The sequence below is a fragment of the Taeniopygia guttata genome, chromosome 3 (assembly GCF_048771995.1).
Source record: "Taeniopygia guttata chromosome 3, bTaeGut7.mat, whole genome shotgun sequence".
Taxonomy (NCBI): Eukaryota; Metazoa; Chordata; class Aves; order Passeriformes; family Estrildidae; genus Taeniopygia; species Taeniopygia guttata.
The window spans coordinates 100,391,480-100,405,430 of record NC_133027.1 but is presented as its reverse complement, the minus strand read 5'-3'; the positions used below and the strand labels follow the sequence as shown (position 1 = coordinate 100,405,430).

Sequence of the window (13,951 nt, the reverse complement as noted above, 5' to 3'; positions counted from 1 at the left end):
CTGACATTTCTTAGCCAAGAACATAGTCAAAATTAAATGCAGTTAATGAATGCTTAGTTAATTCTTAGAAAGCTCTTCTTCATGCTCTTTACAGCACAGTGAAATGCAAGTTCTTTCAGACAGGTACACAGAGACAGAGACATGCGTACACACACATACATGCCCCACACATAGGCAACCTATAATACACATATACACATTTAGATAAATTCCAAATAGACAAGCTTTAGGAAGCTTTGTAAGAGAAACAAGAGAAAAAATTACCTACTGGTCTCTATAACACCAAGTCTCTGGAAAAACTTCAGAATTGCCTGTTCAAATATTTTCTAAGATTATGTTAGCAATCGTTTTCACCAAAATGTTTTTCTGACCCAAAAAATAAAGATGACTTGATAGAACCTTAAAATTGTTAAGAGTGGAAAATGCCTGCTTCAAGTTTCTTGTAAGAAAACAAATACAGGAATTGGCAACTTCTGTGCAGTTTTAGCTCCGAAGAAATTATGTCAGACTTTTGCTTTTATCACTTATCTCAGGGCAGTCCATCAGAGTAACAAGAAGAAAAAAAAAGTATTAAAACTTAGTGAGTTACTGGAATCTTCTGGAACTGAAAACTATACAGATGGTCTGCAACATATTTGTATAGAAGATGCTCAATTGTTGACGGGTTCCCAACTATTATAGTGGCATGGTAAGGAGGCAGATACTGGGCACTGAGCACTGAGCAACTGTTGTCACTGAGCCTTCCCCTCTTGGCTGCATCCCCACTTGCCCAACGAGCAGTTTTGGTCTCCCAGAGCAGAGACAAAGGTTGCTTTGGAGAAGCCGGGGAGCCTAAGAACACCATGTAGATTTAGGACTGGATAGGAGGTATTGTGCGGAGGCCATGCCCATTACTCATCCGCTGGCAACGGGCTCTCTTCCTTTTGTCTGGAAAGACGGTAAACTTTCAATGCCATCTGAAAACAGAAGGCCTTTCACAGAGTGCAAGAACTCTGCCATCTCAATCATGTGAAAATATTGTAAACACTTTCCCAGCCCCCATTCAGCTGTCCAAAAAGCAGAGTCAAAAAACACCAAACAAAACAGGAAAGAAAGAAAAGGGTGTGCATTGCGCACTTTGCTTTAATTTATATTTTTTACTCTGAACAGGAATTTTCTTGGAATTTTCCTTTTTTTTTCCCTTAGTGTTACTGAACAAGTTAAGTAGCTATTATGTAGAAAAGACAGTTAAAAGCCTATTCTATGTTTTATTTAGAGGAGAAAAAAATGGGTCCAGTGCCCAGCAGTTTCTCTCCAGCAGAGCAGCTCTCATATTTCCTTACAGCTCCTGTAAGAATAGATTTCAAATGTGCTACAGGACTTGAATTTCTCTTTCAGTACTTAGGTTTACCCACCCCTGTGAACCTTTTCCAGGAGGGTCTTCTCCTCAAACATTTAAACCTCACAAGTGTTGTATTACTGATATACCACAACATATACAGAGTGGGAAGGGGTTCACACTCACAAAGAAGACTATGTTCAGAAAATACCTGCATGTGTGTACATACATATGTTTATATGTATATCAAACATACAATATAAGCAAAAGTATACCTGTCATCTGCACAAAATTCTTAAACTACTGGTTTGCTTGATGACACCATCTATGTACATTGTACCCTTGCACTATACCCTTAACTCTGGACAGTTGTTTTCACAGATGCTTTCAGCACATCACTTAGTTATGTAAAAGTGATGTAGTTCCTTGCTCAAAAAAGATTGTGTTCATTCCTCTGAAGCCAGGGACTACTTGAAATTTCACAGTAACTTTTAGCCATGGTAACACATTAGCACCACAATTCTTCACTATTTGAAGTATGAGGTTTTCATTTAGATTGGTCAACTTAACACCAGAGGGACAAGGAAAAACAGCTCTGCTGGTGGGAAATACACTTTGTTCCTTTTTGTTGAGTTTGGTCCTGAGTCAAATCTGAACAGAGCACAAGTAGGTAAGCCTGGATGTATTCCTGTTCCCTCCAAGAAAAACACTCTGCTCCTAACCTAGGAAAGGGTCAGCTGTCATCTGTGACTTCCAGAGGGATATATCACTCCTATCTTATTTCTTATGAGTATTTAACAAATAGCGCACACTCATGGAAATGAGTCCCTAAGAGAACAGTGAGAACTGACAGCTGTAGGAGCACATCATGCACTGGGCAGGCTCTTTTACCTGATTTCCCTTCACTCTTTGCAAATGCAGACAGTCTGCATAAGTAAGAAAGAAGACTTTCTTACTTAAATAGACTGATATGACAATGTCAGACACACACCATGAGAATACAGGCTCATAGATTGGAGAGTTAGGAAACGTAGTTGCCAATAACTGACGCAGGGGTTGATAAACTACTCAACATTATAAATTCTCAAATGCATTCCTTGGGACCGCCTTGCACATGCTATCTCAATACTCCCCTCTTCCCCTCTGCATTTTATACAAAAGAAGCTGCAATAAATTAGAATTTTATGAGACTCCAAATAAAAACCTCCACTAAAATTGAAAACAAGATATAGATGTAGAAGCATATGGAAGGTTTATGAAAGCAGAGGAAAAAGAAAAATTATCCCAAGGCAATAAAAAACCTGTCTGACTCTTGGTCTTCACAAACTAAGGATTACTAGATGAAGTTTTGAGCAATACAGTACTGGTATGTCTTCCAGAAAAGAGACATTCTAGTTTTTATTTATTCTTCTGATGCAAGGCAGCCTGGTAAGAAATACTCTAAGGCGCATTTTCTGAAATTCTTTATAAAGCACTTCAAAGTTATACATGGAAATGAGATACCTTTCTGCTTTGATCCTTGGTAAAAGGCTAACCAAGTAGAAGTGGCTTCCTGGCCTTTCATACAGTTTTCTTGGGAACTAAACACTGCACCCTCTGAAATCTTGCAGTAGCATTTTAAGTATTTTATGGAATAAAGGCAGTTGTTTAATTTACATTTTCATATTTGTTCCAAACCTCAGAGTGATTAATTCTGGCCATTGTATATACAGTTTTGTTCCTAATGCTTTTTTCTTTCCACTACTTCTCCTCTCCTCACTACTCCCAGCTTCCAGAATGATGTGGGTATGGGATGTTGTTTAACTAAATGATAGACTGACTATTAAGAATTGTTTTGCTTTATTTTTAAATACAATACTCCACATTCCAGACATTTCCACCAAACACAGCGGTTTGAAAATTAAGAATTGTGAAAGCAATGAAATGTGGGTCTGGTTCTAAATTGCCAAAAAATACTCTAAGAATTTTTAGATTTTTTCCTCTCTAAAATGACTGAAACTTAGGGGCTAAGTTATAGGGAAATTGTTTAGCATCTTATGTTAGAAGTTAAAATCCTGTAGTACATTTCGTTCTTTGAAAAGAAATGCAGGTTGGACTCAGTGCCCAAATAAAGCCTCTGAATTTCTAATTTTCATTTATACAGGATACAAATGATACTGACCCATAACAAACTATATGATATTGGCTTAGAAGTATGCTGATTAGAAGTATGCTAAACTGAGCTGTGAAATGGTTAAAAGTTGTAGCCATTAAGTTATCTTTGTTTCTGATACCCAGTTAAAAATTAATTCAAAGTGTGTTCAAGTGTGTGCAATGGATGGCAAGGATTGCTCATCATGCCACATCCATCAGCTGCCAAAGGCAAACAAGTTCTAGAAAGAAGGTAAAAAAACAAAGTCGAGGACATCCCATAACAGAGTGGGAGAAGTGTTTTTACAGCACAGACAAGCCCATGGTCTGGGGAGGTGGTGTTTCTACAGAGAAATTGTAGAAGCTGCCCAGGGCTCTGTGCTTATAAGAGTCACTCTGTCTTGGAAACAAGAATGTACCTAAACATCATAGAAACAAATATCTGAGGCTACCTGGGGTTTTGCACCTTCCTTTTGATACAATCTTACTGAAACTCAGGGATCCTCTGCTCAGTGCTATGACTTAAGCAAACACAATTGAAATATCATTCTCTCAAAGGAAAACCAAACAATATTGTGACAAACAATTATTAAGAGCCCTTGTTTGCATGGTACCTTACAGAAGTTTAGAATTAAGATTCTTTGGTCTTCTTCTGCATTAGAGAGGAGAGGTGATGAGAGGAGAGATGAGATATTCAGAACGTGAATAGGATTGTGCTGATTTCTATTTTATTAGTTTTGAATGTTCTTTTTTATTATTATTTCAGCCCAGTCCCTGGTTTTCTGTGTGCAGTCCCACTAACTCATTCAAGACATTCTCCTCTGGTATCTGCAGAGATAGCAGAATATCACAATTTTCAGATATTGAACAAGATATCCATAGTTATTCAAAGATGGGCCCAAACTCAGCTACTTAACAATGACAAACTATACACTTTTCTTTATACCACAAAGAAGGAACTTACACAATTCTACAAGAACTGATGTTAGTGATTTGAACCTAAGGACAAAAAGTTTGTTTCCTCTTCATTTATTACATCAGCTGTAACAAATTGTGACTTTTTCTTTTTTCAGAGACCATTCCTAATAATTGTTCTTCCACTCTAATTGTTTTGCCATACAAAATACTCATACCTAAACATTGCAAAAATTAAGAGCACTACAGGGAAAATCAAGCAGTCCTGGTGGTCTATTAAGATCCTGTGGATGCCAATCCCAACCAAAGGCAGGGTTAGGCCTAGCTAGAGCTCACACCTTTCAACAATGGTGACAAGTGGCCACGAGTCCCTCCCTGAGGCACACAGCTCTGGGTGGGGCACCAGGGACCAGCAGCTCCTTCATCTCTAAGGAGTCTCCCAAAAGGAGGGTGGCCTGAAGTTCATCATTGTGGATCAATTCCACAGTTCCACAAGGCAAATCTTGACTCTGTTCCCTCCACACAGTTCATGTTGCCTGCTGCCCCAAACATCTCTATTTCCCCCTCTCTTAACAGAAGTCTAAACACAGCTGTCAAGTTCTAAAATCAGCATCAAAGCTCAGTAAAAGCAAGAGGGGAAACCAATATGCTTTGTTAAACAATACTGCCTCAGATCTCAAAGGGTTATACAATGAAAGTAATACTCACTTTGAGTTCTGTCTGTGGCAAGCATTACCTAACATCCTCAGTCAGAACCCCACTGTTTATGAGGTGATGAGAAAAGAATACAGCTCCCTCTTGTCAGTAGGACAACCCTACTGCCCTGCAGGAAGATTTTTTTGCTATATTTCAGATGTATTGAATCTTCTAGACTTTAGAAAAGTAAAACATGCACTGTGCACTCCGGAGCTATCACCTCCCTTGATCAGTTCATAGGTTTAGCAAGGTCATAGCAAACACTCTTTTACATCATAAGTCTTACCTTTAGGCTGCTTTACTCCTCCTCAGGAACCAAAAAGGATTAGAACAGGTTTAACAAACCTGAAAGAGAAATATTTATGTTTGGTACCATTGGTATTTCTAAACATTTCTCATTTCTTCCCTTTCCCACTGATACCAATTCCCAGTCTCTGAGCCATGTGAAGTGGCTTAAAAGTTACTTCTCAGGGAAAAAAAAAGTTTGTCTGCTAAATCACCCCACACAATAATTAAAGCTTTTTGTTATACTACAGGTATTACAATTACCACTGTGTATGTGTATATATGATATATTTATATATTTGTGTGTTACATATTCATTTTGTCCTATACAAGTCAGCTTTCTTTTTTATAAGTTATATAGGCATCCATTTTTATGCTTAGTATGAATCCTTATGATGGTCTAATATGATAATCTGTTTAATGTAAGCTGCTGAATTCACCAGTTTGTTGACACCCTGATTCCTCTAAACTCCAGTAAAGATGCAGTAACTCACTTGAACAACTTTTATTGGCAAAATCCATTTGTCCTCTCAGCTGAGCAGGAAGAGAAGCTTAGAGCTGACATCAGAGAAAGTCAGTGCCTGCTTTTCAGGAATCTGAGGTAAGCATGGTCTTCTCCACAGCCTCCCCAGTGTTTTTCTGGGAAGGGTCCTAAGGCAACAGGCAACAGGTGCAGGAAGAAAAAATAAGTATATTGAAAGGCACAAGAGTTGTTTTAACACCTAAATGAACAGGTGAGTTGCACAACTTTTGGCCTAAAGAGTCTCCAAGTGGGCAAATCAACCTCAACATTTGCCTGTGCAGCAGGATGGATGCAGCCATGGGAAGAGAGAGAGACGTTTTAGGATCCAGGCAGGAAGAATGTTAGGATGTTAGGTGGTCTTCAATAAAACGAAAGTGGAGGAATGAGGGGAAAGGGATCACTTTTCTCTTGGTACAAAATAGCTACTCTAACATGTCACATTTCACAGTCTACCCTAAATGCACATCCCAGGCCATCACCCAAATAAATATATGATCTGTGTATTCCAGAAATACATACACTTTCACCACAATAATTCTTTCCATTCATTCCGTTTCCATTTCCAGTTTCTTCACTGGAGAGGGGTTGTGAAAGGATGAGCTCCCTGGGACTATTTCCCCGTCTGTGACATCATACACAAAGCACCTTATCTCTGCAAAATGCCTGGAGGTCTGCAGAGAAAAAAAGAAAACACACACACTATCCTCATCTCCTCCTCCCAGTGCTTGGGCAGGCTTCTAGCACTCAGCCTGGCTTTAGCTGTTATGCCCAGTTTGAGCCCAAGGAAATTCCAATTCACTCCTCTTCCTGAGGCTCTCATTTATTTAAACAGGTGGAGACCAGGATCTCTGTGCTTCCCAAAGTGCTGCTGCAGCTGAACCAGCAGCTACAGGTATCAAGAATGTGCAATGGGACAGGAGAAACACAGCAGCCCTTTCTAGAGCTTAAGTGCAGGCTTAGTCAAAAATATTGCTCAGATACTCTATAACTTTCTTAACTCAGAAAACCATTAGCTGGCATTGTTGCATAAACTCAACAATCTTTTCTTTAAGTCTGTCCCACCATTCTATTATCTGTCATTAATTTTCCATATGTTCCCCTCACCACTGCTCTTAGGCTGGGTTTGGTTTACAGAGTTGGATCAGATTTCTCTACAAGCCAGGACATTTTCTGGCTTGCTTACTAGCTTGAGGCCAGTTATGTTTGAGTGAGGCCCAAGCAAAACAAGAGAGATCTGATGATGTTCCAGTGAGTAGGCACCAAATCTACATGATCCAAGGTTGTTGTTTTTTAAAAGTTTTAAATTTTTCAAGTAGAAGCTTTCCCATTATTTCAGATTATTTTTAAAATTTTTTGGTTTAGGGTTTTTTTAACAGCTTCTGGCTGATACTTGCTCAAATGTTGCAGCATCCCTCTTCTTATAATAAAGCAGAACTTTATGTTCTGTTTTCTTTGCACTAACCATAAGGCAAAATTTTCTCAGTTATCTATACTTTCCATCACAGATGGGCAAATGCATCAGTATATTTGGAAAAGAGTAACTGAAGAAAAGAAGATGAATAAACCATTTTTTTCTAGTCTTTCTACGGGATAATGAAGTCTAGTGTTTGTAACTTTCTTTCAAAAACAGTCAGAATTCATGTAAAACTCTCTAATTCAAATCTGATTTCTAGAAACATTCTTTATGCTGTCACAATGTAAGTCAATAAAAAATAATTAAAAGCTTTAAAAATAAAGGGTACCCGTATAATCACTGATACAGTAACTATATCCTGGATTATTTCATTCCTTTTCTCTCCCTCCTTCTAGATTTATTATTCTCGGCACATCTGAAATGTATTTTAAATGCTTTGGGACAAGGACTATTGTAAACTGCCAAGAATACTTGGGGCCCTATGGAAGTGCCGAAGTAGAATTCCAAAAGTAATTTGACACTGAAGGACCTTCAGACCTTCAAAAATCCCCAATTTCATATTCCCAACTGCATAGACACAGAAACTTACAGTAGCAGAAGCAGAGCACAGTCCAAATGTGAGACAAAATGAAAATACCAGTATTATATACTGTGTTTCAGGCTGAGTCAAACACAGGGTAACATGCTAGTAAGCAGCAGCTTGAAAGTATCCTGAATGCAAAGGGGTTCTTTCAAAAGTACATATCTGGTCTGTTCCTAGCTGGTGCAAAGACATTCCCCAGGGTTTAGCTCCATAAATTCCAGCATGGTGTTATAGATGTTGTAACAGATGTTATATGAATGCTGTGCATAAATGTCACAATGTCCATATTGTTATTTTTAGAAGCACTTATCAAGGTAAGTAAGCACAGACCCTATAAAGCTAAGCATTTACATAAATACAGACAAATATTTTGTCCTGGACACAAGCAATGTTTAGGCCCTACATGGCTGAAAACCACAGCTCCTGACTTCCAGGACTGTGCTTGCATGCTGGGATCCAGAGATTTGGGAAGCAAAGAATACAGATATCCCAAACAGAAGACTGAGCAGGAGCTGCTGAAGTGAGCCATTAGAAGGTATTAGAATTAGCTTAAGCCTCTCTGGAATTTGGTCACCTATCTCAATGCAGGGATTACCATCCTCCTCCACTGCTAGCCAGACCTCCTCCACCACAACAGTAAAGGAGTGGGCGCTGTTGCTGCCAGAATTACTTTCAGCAATCAAATTACAACCAGAGCACTCCTTCAGACTGCAGGAAAGCTGGGCTCACTTCCCTCCAGGCATTGGAATCTGTATTTTCCCCACCTGTGCTGAAAACTATCATGCCATAGGTTATCCTGCTCTAGAGAGTTCCTCCTCTTCCTTCTCTTGTGGCCTGTTTTGGAAATGAACCCAACAAAACTGAACATCATATCAAAACTTTTTTGGTTTTCTCCTTCACATTTAATATTCTTAGAGGGATATTTTATTAACTATCTGAGCTTATTTACAGCATAACAGCAAATACTTCTTTAAATACTAATATCCTAAATTGTGAGTGTTTCCCCACAAAGCAAATTAGGGTTTGATGAAGAAAAGGTTGAATAAATAATCCAGCATAGAGATGAGAGAGTAACTACCATAGTCAGCTCTCTCAGGCACTGGAAGTATTCTGCACAGCCCAGTAGTTTGTCCCACCACGTCACAGAGACATCCCTTTTTCTTATGTTTGCTTTATGACTTTTACAGGTAAAAATGTATACACATGTGCTACATGGGGAAGAAGGGAAGCAGGCTGGGTGTAAAGAGTCTCAGTGATGAAATGAAACAGATCATCTAGGAAAAGGCAAGTTTGCAAGTCACTGGCAAAAGTGCAGTTTTTTGGTTACTATGCCATGTAATAAGTTGGACAGAGAGAATAAAGGGAAGAGAGAGGAGTCCGCATACTGATGTCACTGAAATATTTTCAGAGGTCAGAACTACTGTGGAACCTCCAAAAAACACCATCCACCACTAAATGTGGAGTTGAACAAGAAAAGAAAAGAGAAAATTAGAGGAGATAGCTTGGAAAGAACAGTCAGAGAAGCCAAGAAAGGGCAAAAATTCAAGGAGGTGGTAGGGTGAAGAGAGAGAGCAAGGGATAGGTAAAGAAAGATGAGGTTGCAGAAAAGACCTGTGACTGGATCAGGAAAATCCCAGTAGGGGATTAACTACACACTAGGGGTTTCTGTGCTTAGGTACAAAAAGCTTTACAAGCCAGATTTTTGGCAAAACTTCATGAGTTCCACACTGGAATAATTAAAATAAAAGCTGTTCACTGAAGTTATTTTTGGTGGGCATGTTTGGATCAGAGAGTGGAGTTGTTGAGCACAGTATAATACATGCCAAAAGCCCTATTATGTGCCTGCCACTGAACCCTGCCATACTTGGAAATGTGTTCAAAAACTGTGGTAGAGAGTCCTTACTGGCTTCACACTTGAAGGACAAACCAGTGCTACACATTTAGTTGGAGGTCGCAGCACGGGTATCCAGGACATTTCTGCCAGAGGTGGGGGCCCTCTCAGGGCTGAGTCTGAGCAGGGAGGCATTTGCTCTGCAGCAGACCCTGGAGAGGGCAAGGGAGTAGTCTAGATTGGCTATTCCTACTCAAAATTCATATATATATATATTCTAGAGTATCAGGGGTACAGAAGTCAACGAAAGGTTATAAATACCACTATACCATGTGGTGACCCTCTTAGGTGATGAAATGGGGTGCTCATGCCAAACATCCCTTCACAGCTGAAATAGGCAGGCAAACCAGATGGTAAAACATTAAGACCTATTCGAAAAACATCATTCCATTCAGATATAACATTTTGTTTTCTTGCAGTGGAGTTCCTCAAAGGTCCCTGCAGAGAAGCTGGGTGCTTTTCTAAGTGTTCCTTCACCATAGGCTTTTTCCTTGAAAAACCACATAATACTAAAGTTCCTGCATCTGGAGACCAACAGGATACAAAACAATTCCTGAGAAAACAGCCATGAACCAGAAATTTCAGAGTAGTTCACAGAAGGCACCTTTGGATTAAGGATGTACCTGGCCCAGAACCTAATCACTATTTGTATGGGAAAGTTGTAGACTTTTAAGCAAATTCAAACTTCTTTAAACCCAAACACCAGGTATAGGGCTTGAAGTGGCTAAAACAACCTAAGACATTGCAACAAACTCTCACTATCAATCTACCAGGGAGCACAGGCTCTGAGAGCACAAAAACAGGGCACATACCCAATATCCTAGTGGAACCATATCCACAGTACAGTACTGCTTCTCCCCTGCAGTTGACCCATGCCAGAAACATTTTCCTCAAGAATGTCTCCTTCCTTCAGCACCCAGCTCCTGACAACTCACAAGAGCAAACTGCCTTCCTTTTCTGTGAAGGCTTTTTCTTTTTTTCCCTTGACACTGGACAATGCAGATTGACTCTACTTGCTTTATGCAAATACAGCCTCCAGACAAAAACTTTCCAAATCAGGCTATTACTGAAAGAGAAAAATAAATAATATGAGAAGGTTCTTAAAAAAGAACCCACATATATTTATCTGTTCAGTGTCGGGGTGGGGTATGGTAGTGGTTGTAATTTACCAAATTCTTATTTAAGTGACTCAGAGTCTCTTAGCATTTAACTCAGCCATGAATGTGTTAACTAGCATGTGTGAGGCATGAGTTCTTATGAACTGTAGTATTTCTGTCATCTGAAAGCTAAACACTGCATTAAGAAAATCCAAATGGTGGCTTCTTCCTCAAAATGACAGCAGAATGAAAAATATTTGCACTTTTCCCCTGCTAATGAGAGGATTGGAAGGGAGAAGTTCTCTCAAGACACTCCTTTATTCTTTTGATAGCAAGAGCTGTGCTGCTGAGACTGCCTCCAGTCACATGTTACTAATACACCAGCTTCTCCTGTCTGGAGCCCACGCTGCAAATATTGTTTTTCCCAGAAATCACAATGTTCATTGGCTTTATTTTGTGAACACCAGACTCCCTCTGCTCCATACCCCAGAAAAAATCTCAGGTTACTGCTTTTCAAAGCTCAGAAGCTATACAGCAAAGTTGTCAAAGCTGGGATTTGTCTGGAGTTTGCAAACCAGAGCCAAAGTCTTCCTCCAGATGCACCATATAGCTCTGATACACCCTCCGTCGTCATGGAGGTTATTTTGTAGACCAGAAAAAACAATCATCTCAATCACTGATCTTTTTTTCTGTCCAGCAACTCAATCTGAGGCTTCTGGGGCCAATTACGTCTTCCTAAAAATGCAGTCTGGATTCAGAAAAATTGTTTTCTTTGACACTGTTTCTCACTAGCTTTAAAAAGTAGAAAAACATCTATGCAAATAAATTCATTGCTCTCTTTCAAACCTTACCTTGAAATACTCATTTCCTGCAACATCAGCTTGAAATCTTAACTGCTGGTTTAGCTGTGCTGATCCATAGTGCTCTCTTGGTACTCCTGCCTCTTGTCTGTGTTTGTCTCCTGACTCCTCTTGCACTGTGAGTTCTTTTGCACAGAGATTGCTTTTACCTTTTTTCTCACTTTGGACAGGAACAAGCACCATCAACCTAAGTGCTAAGCTGATATAAAGGATTAACAGGGAAGACAGTTTTGCTTTGTTTATGAATGGCTGATCTCTTCATGACATGTTGAAGTTCACTGTGCACAGATAGGAAGAATATTACTTGTACAATAGGCATAAAACATTAAATCTCCAATGTTCAAAAGTAGAAATTACTGTGAATCCTTTGACCTCTTGCTAAAATTCACGACACCTTAAGAACAATCTTCTTTAAATGCTTTTGACATAGGGTAAGTCATAAATACCACTTTCAAATAGATCTTTTCAATTTCTCTCTTTTCAGCTTCTTCTGTCTGGAAAGAAGTATTGATTTTGAAAGATTCAGAGGTCCCAAACTTTGGGCCAGACTCTGTTCTGCTTGGCAGGTCTGTAAACCGTAGCAAGTCCTCTGACCAAAGCTGAGCCCCAGGAGGAGAGAACAGCATTTAATACTTTTGGTCCCATGCTTTGCTATATTCTCACCTCTCTCCACAACCTCTTTAAAACACAGCCCCAGAATACCTGGCAGTGTCTGCTGTCCTGAGCACTGTGAACAGCAGGTGCTTCCATCAGTTCCCTCGCACTTCCAAGTGGCTGGCAGCAGGAATGGCCCAGCGGCTCCAACACTGGGCCTGTCTGATTTGGCAAAGTCACCAGCAATAGACTCCCTGCTGCCTTACTTATTTTCATGGTGCAGGAATACCAGTTACTGTGGTAAAACTTTCCACTGAACGGGAGACTCCCAAGCTGGGTCTTAAAAGGTTTTCATTTCTTGCTAGCAGGGCCTGGGTACAGTTTACACAGACTGGCTGATGGGCTTGCACACTGAAACCAGCCAGCCAGTTTGCACAAGTCTCTCCTCCTAAAATATGTGTAATTTATTTGAGCTGATAGAGAGGATAAGAATCAACTGTCTGTTTCCCAGTTAATAAAAAACATACAATGAGAGCAGAACTCTGCCAGCATATCTTGTTTACCCAAAAATGTTTGGCATTAAATGTGAAATCGGAAATGAACTCATTATCTGATTATTTTCATTTTGAAGAATTAACTGCTTTGGGGGAAAGGCTTGTCCTAAACAGTCCCCTTGTATGGATGACTAATTGCAAATACATATCTCTGAAGAACACAGCAAATGCTCGTGACTCCCAGGGCAGGACATAGCACTATCAATTTGGCCAAGAACATTAAGAGTATCCTCTCATGTGGCTTATTTCAAAACAGAAGGAAATACATTTAAGCTAGCAGCATCATGCCCAAGCAGGTGAGAAGAGTTTCAAAAGAGGCCATGCTCTGGAATTCTTATTCAGGAAATACAGATAAGAAGTGCTTAACAATTACTTGTAGTGGATTTGTCCTTTCTCTGCCGAAAATAAAATTATGTAGCACTATGGATAGTTATAACTCCTGAGAGGTAAAATTATGTGGAAAACAAGTTCTCTCAGTAATACTAATGAACATACCTCTGTAAAAATTGAGAAAATTTAATCAAATACCCATTCAGGGCTAATAATGTTTTAGGAAACTTCCCATTCTAGGATAAAACCCAGGTCACTATGGATTAAGAGAGAACTGAGTTCAAGGCAGTGCATTGGGCTACATCCCCTTGTTTGTCTCCTGCTGTTTCTTTGATTCATTCTCATTTGTTTGATCTCAGCATTCAGTGTTTTCTGGTTAGTCCTCTCTGTAGCTGCTTCAACAGCTGCTGCTCCTTCCAGGGTTGTTGAGTGCCTCCTCTGTACTCAAAATCTGAACTACTTTTCTTACTGAGGACTGGAGTGAATTTTAGAAAGGGTACTGTGGAGACCTCCACTGTGTGTCAGCACAGTGCAAGTTAAACAAGCATGTGTTCCCCATTGAACATTTGGCTCTTCTTTTCTTATTCCAACTGAAATATTCCCATCCTCACATGCCCTGTGAACCCATCTGCAATAACACCATGTGAACATCTTAAACTTCCCATTCTTCCTAGCTACATCTGTTAGGGTTTTTTGGTGGGGTTTTTTTTTGTTGTTTGTTTGTTTGTTTTTTGTTGTTGATTTTTTTTTTGCTAGCCCAA

General features: G+C 39.6%; 1 protein-coding gene across 1 annotated transcript in view; it reads right to left on the bottom strand.

Annotated features, from left to right (window-relative positions):
• The window catches only part of THADA (THADA armadillo repeat containing), a 506,671-nt gene that overhangs the window by 11,527 nt on the left and 481,193 nt on the right, over window positions 1-13,951 (bottom strand). Inside the window, exons 47-48 of the mRNA XM_030269014.4 lie at window positions 5,839-5,995; window positions 5,346-5,404 (exon numbers count right to left, since the gene is read on the bottom strand). The gene's annotated coding sequence lies outside the window, so the exon portion shown is untranslated. The remainder of the gene's footprint in view (window positions 1-5,345; window positions 5,405-5,838; window positions 5,996-13,951) is intronic.